The 5,713-nt window shown below is 43.0% G+C and overlaps 1 non-coding gene across 1 annotated transcript; it reads right to left on the bottom strand.

The window, feature by feature from the left end:
- Positions 1-1,678: 1,678 nt before the first annotated feature.
- On the bottom strand, positions 1,679-1,785 carry LOC147933169 (small nucleolar RNA R71). The gene has a single exon (XR_015576838.1). It is a non-coding gene; the product is annotated as a small nucleolar RNA R71 (small nucleolar RNA).
- Positions 1,786-5,713: the final 3,928 nt, after the last annotated feature.

Here is a 5,713-nt window from a genome sequence, read left to right as displayed (position 1 = left end):
ATAGAGATCCTATGCTAGTCAAATGATAATCAACAATTTCCAAAGGTAATCAAAAGACAAGCATGCATTAAGAACAAGTTCAAACACCACTAAACACCCTAATCAATTTCCATTGGCTAGGAATGCAAAGCTCTTAAAAAGTTTGGTTCAGGAATTTCATCAAACACCTTATGGGCATTGGAAATCCTAAAGTCTAGATTTAAGCTTGATCAAGGCTATCTAGCAATATTATCACTAATCAAGATAGGAAATGCATAAAATAAACCCTAGACATCAAAGATCAACCATCTATCTCCCTAATCTACCAAGCCCAAAGTTCTTAAAAGATCTACTCACTAATCATCATGATCACACAAAGGAAAGTGGTTTGTCTTTGTGAAATCATAATAAAAGCTTGTAGATTAAGAGATTAGAAAGACAAATTGCTATTAAAACTGGAAAATTCAACAAAGATTCAACAAAACCAAGTATGGAAATGCTTAAGAACCCTAGGTGGCTGCTTAACAAAAACTAATACAAGAGATCAATGATAAGATAAGAGATAAGTCTCCACAATTAGGGTTGGAGTATTTATAGGAAAACATAAACTAAAACGGAACAAACCGGATTAAAATTAAACAATTCAGAGAAAACCGGAACAAACCGGGTTTTGGTCTCAAAATGGCACATGATCGACCACTTGATCGACCATTTGGTCGATTTGTCCTCCGTCGTGATCGACCATTTGGTCGATCGGTTGGTCGATCGGCTGAAGTCCCGAAGTCTCGCACCTTGAAGTCTGAAGTCTCGCATGCGTCTCGATCGACCATTTGGTCGATTGGTCAATCGATCGTTCTGGTCTCCAAAGTCTCGGCTCGCGTCACGATCGACCATTTGGTCGATGCCATTGGTCGATCGTTTTGTCCTGTGTCATGTCCGAAGGATCCGATAGAGTTTTGATCGACCAAATGGTCGATCGGTTGCTCGATTGCTTGAAGTCCGCGAATCCGACAATGTGTTGATCGACCAAATGGTCGATTGGCTGGTCGATTGTTTGGCCTTCTTGCCTTCATTTCCATTTCCTTGCAAATCCTTGACGTATTTGGCTCCAAAGCACACTTTCCTTGCATATCTCCATTCCAATACCTGAGATACCAACTTGATGCACAATGCAGCCTAAACAACCTAAATGCTCATGAATATGCACAAAACAATGAAGAATTAAGCTTTAAAAACTCAAAAAAACACAAGATATCAACATAAGCAAAGGAGAGTAGTTCCAGAACAGCAAGAGGTTCCAATCATCATGGAGCAACAAGATCCAGTTCCAAGACCAAGGAACATTGGTGCTGGAGATGCACCCAACACACACAACCAGAGAGCTGGTATTGTGCCTCCCACAGTAGCAAACAACAACTTTGAGATCAAGAGTGGATTGATCTCCATGATTCAAGCCAACAAGTTCCATGGGTTGCCAATGGAGGATCCCCTAGACCACCTTGATGAATTTGATAGAATATGTGGTCTCACAAAGATTAATGGAGTGAGTGAAGATGGATTCAAGTTGAGGCTCTTCCCATTCTCACTTGGAGACAAGGCTCACCTTTGGGAGAAGACTCTTCCTACTAGAGCAATAACCACATGGGATGCTTGCAAGAAGGCTTTCTTGGCCAAATTCTTCTCAAATGCAAGGACTTCTAGATTGAGGAATGAAATTTATGGGTTTGCTCAAAGGAACAATGAGAGCTTTTGTGAAGCTTGGGAGAGGTTTAAAGGATTTCAGACTTAGTGTCCTCACCATGACTTCAGCAATGAGTCTCTCCTAAGTACCTTGTATAGAGGAGTGCTTCCCAAGATCACAATGCTTCTTGATACAGCTTCAAATGGCAACTTCCTCAACAAGAATGTGGAAGAAGGTTGGGAATTAGTTGAGAACCTTGCTCAGTCTGATGGGAATTACAATGAGGACTATGACAGAACCATAAGGTCCACCTCCACTGACCAAGAGGACAAGTACAAGAAGGATTTGAAGATGGTCAATGAGAAGCTTGACAAGATCCTCCTTAGCCAACAAAAGTCCATTCACTTCATTGGTGAAGAAGAGGTTCCAGTTCAAGAGGGGGAGAATGAGTTTGCTGAGCTCTGTTATATGCAAAACCAGGGTGGATTCAAAGGCTACAACAAAGGAGGGTTCAAGAACAACAACCTCTCCTATAGAAGCACCAATGTAGCCAATCCACAAGACCAAGTCAATCCACCTCAACAGCCTTAACAACAAAACAATTATGTCCCCAAACAATAGCATCAAGTGTTCCAGCCTCAGTTGTGTCCCCCACCAGGGTTTCAGACAAACCAAGGCCAAGAACAAGACTTAAGAGCTATGATGCAACAGTTGTTGATTGGGCAAACACAAGGCAAGATTGAGGAAGCCAAACAGTTTGCTGAGTTGAATCAAAGGCTCACATCCCCGTATAATGACCTGAACATGAAGTTTGAAGGTCTCAACTCTAGAGTGAAGTTTATGGAGAGCAACATTGCCTCCACTTCAGCCCCTAAGCCCAACCAACTCCCTGGAAAAGCTGTTCAAAATCCAAGGGAGTTCACTGCAAAAGCCATCCATATCTCTGATGAGGAAGTCACTAAGGACAGTGGTGTTCAAGATGGGGAGGATTGGTCAGTTATTGAAGCCTTGAGTGAAGTTTGTGTAAAGAAATCTGAATCCGGTATTGCACTCGACCAGGTACTCGAACCAGCACTGGACCGAGTGCCTGATCAAGTGGTCGATGGAGCTGAAGGATCAGAAGCTGTTAAGCCTGCTAAGTACATTCCTCTTGCTTACAAACCGCCTCTACCATTCCCAGGACGTTTCAAAGCACATAAGATTAAGGAATTAAGGGAAATCATTGAGAAAAAAAGAGATGATGGCTAAGCAACAAGAAGATGAGAAAGCTTTGAAGGAAGAAGTTGTGATTGAGAAACAAGAGGAAGTGATGGCCATTCAAGAGATCATCATTGCTTATCAAGAAGAAGAGAGAGGACCTGCATTGGAACAGTATGAACCATATCCTCTCTATAGGGATTTTTTGCTTGATTTGACAAAGAAGAAGGCTCAAGCTCATGATGAGAAAGATCTTGAGGACCTTGGAGGAGTTATCATCCCAATCAAGCTAAAGGATCTAGGTCCATTCTATCTGCCTTGGACACTTAGCTATCTCCACTACAACCAGTGCCTATGTGACTTGGGAGCATCAATCAGTGTGATGCCTTATTATATAGCACAAAAGCTTTGGCACACTGACTTCAAGTCCACCAACCTTCATGTATGCCTAGCTGATGGGTCAAATAGAGATGTGGTTGGCAAGTTAGAGAACATTCCAGTGAAGATAGGGAGAGCAAGGGTTCACACTGATTTTGTGGTCCTAGAGATGGATAAGGAGCCTGAAGATCCTATCATTCTTGGGAGACCATTCTTAGCCACTGTTGGAGCAGTTATTGATGTCAAGGAAGGTCTTGTGACCTTGAACATTGCTGAGGGTATAGCTATGAAGTTCAACATCTATAACCCAACCAACCTTCCTACCATTGATAATCAACCATTTACTATAGAGGACAAAGGTGGTCATGAAGGTTTAAGTGACAAAGCAACTCCAAAGGCTGAGCCCTCTCTTCAAGAGGATTCTGTGGAAAAGCTTAAGAGGTTAGTTCAAGAGTTGACTGGTATGGTTGAGGATCTCCAAGTCATGCTAAACAAGAGGTCTTTGAGGAAAGTAAGACCAAGGCTCAAAATCAAGAAAAAGTATGGTTTGTGTGTTAAGGGTGAGGTGATCAAGGATCAACTTCACAGTGATCAAGAGGTTCCAGGGAGGATTTCATCACCTCCTTGGTATCTAGACTAAGTCTAAGAAAGCAACCAAAGTCAAGCTTAGTGACTCTAAACAAGCTCACTAGGGAGGAAGTCCCTAAGGTATCCTTTGTAAATATGCTTTATTTTCTTAGTAGTTTTGATGTGTTTTCTTTTATGTTTCTGTTGGGCAGGCCTTTTAATGAAAGTTTAGATGGGTATGGAGAAATTTGGACTTGGGGAAGGAGAAACGCAAGCCCACTCGACCAGCCCACGAGAGGTACTCGACCGAGTTGGCAAAGAAGTAAAGCCCATTCGATTCTCATTTCTGTAGAATGATCGAGTGGAGGGAAGACAAAGAAGAAAAATTTTGAAATTTCAAAATTTGGTCAAGGTGCTCGACCGTGTACAGTCGAGTGTGCGGTCGAGTGGCAGCAAAAAGCAGGTCAAAGATTCCCATTTCAAATTTGAATGGTATGGACGCCCCACCCTTGTCTCCTTGTCCCCTTAGCTTCTTTAAATAGAGCTTGCACGATCCTATACCTCTCACACTCTCTCATTTGCTCAAAACAACAAAAATCAAGTTTTAAAATCTCTCTCAAAGTTCATCTTTTGCTCAAGCTTAGCCCTTTTAAAGTTTTTGGGTCACTAACCTATTAACCTTACGCTTTGAGTCTATTCCCTTCAGTTCTGTTCAAAAATGTCATCAAGAATGACCAGGAAGTCTCAACAAGCGGCTGCAAGCTCCATGGAACGTCGTGATGCTAGCCTTGAATCAAGAGGAGAAGCTGGGAGAACCACTCGACGCCCCACTCGAGCAAGCACTCGACCGAGTGGTGGTCCGAGTGGTCGGTCGAGCCAGGTGCCGTATCCAAGGAACCAGTCAGTTGAGGAAGATCCTGAGAGAACCGAAAGTGAGGAAGAAAGGGAGCCAACCCTTAATGAGTTCATGAGGAGACACAAGGCAAAAGGGAAGAGGCCATGAGTTGAGGTTGAACAAGAGGAGAGTGAAAGTGAGAGTGAGGAAGGAGATGAAGAAGAAGAGGGAGAGGATGATGGAGAAGCAGAATCTTGTGGTTTGACAAAGAGGCAACTTTATGAAGCCTTCATGAGCATGGAGTTCTTGGGGACTAGATATCCACACAAGGAAACCATGGAGAAGCTAGCCATTGATGAAGATGTGGAGCATCTTTTTGAGAAGAGCAACTTAACCAAGTTCATGGGGCTTCGCATTGAGGGCTACAAGGAGGAAAGTTGTGAGTTTTTGGCCATAGTCAAGCTGCATACATATGCAAGGAAGGATGCTGAGTTTGGAGCTGGTCACATTGCCTTCACAATCAAGGGGAAGAAGTATGAGCTTTCAATGAAGAAGATAGCCAATGTGTTTGGTTTTGAGGTTGAGAGCAATAGGAGCTTGATGATACCAAGAGAGGAGCTCTATTCCATTTGGGAAACCATTGGAGACAACATCACCTATTCATCCTCCAAGACCAAGAGTTCAAAGATAAGAAGCCCAGTTCTAAGATACTTCCACAAAGCTCTTGCCAACACCTTCTTTGCTAGGAAGGAAACTGGAAATCTAAATGAAGGAGAGCTCAAGATGATTGACATGGCTTTGAATGGGATCATCCTTCAAGCAAGAGATGGAACCATCATTCTTGGGAGCACTGTGGAGACTGATCTTGGAATGGTGCTTATTGACCACATGATAGACTTGAGGAGCTGGGTAGGCAAGCTGTACAACAAAGGTTCAAGAGGAGCCCTAACCATTGGAGGCATCATCACTCCAATACTTCAAGCTGCTAAGGTCCCACTTAGAGGAGAAAGAGTTTCACCAAGGTGGATAGACTCAAGATACCTCACCACCACTCTCATACTAGCCAAGGAGATGCA

Source organism: Camelina sativa, chromosome 12 (assembly GCF_030686135.1).
Source record: "Camelina sativa cultivar CO46 ecotype springtype chromosome 12, ASM3068613v1".
NCBI lineage: Eukaryota > Viridiplantae > Streptophyta > Magnoliopsida > Brassicales > Brassicaceae > Camelina > Camelina sativa.
The sequence above is the reverse complement of the archived record's forward strand: the minus strand, read 5'-3'. Positions and strand labels throughout refer to the sequence as shown.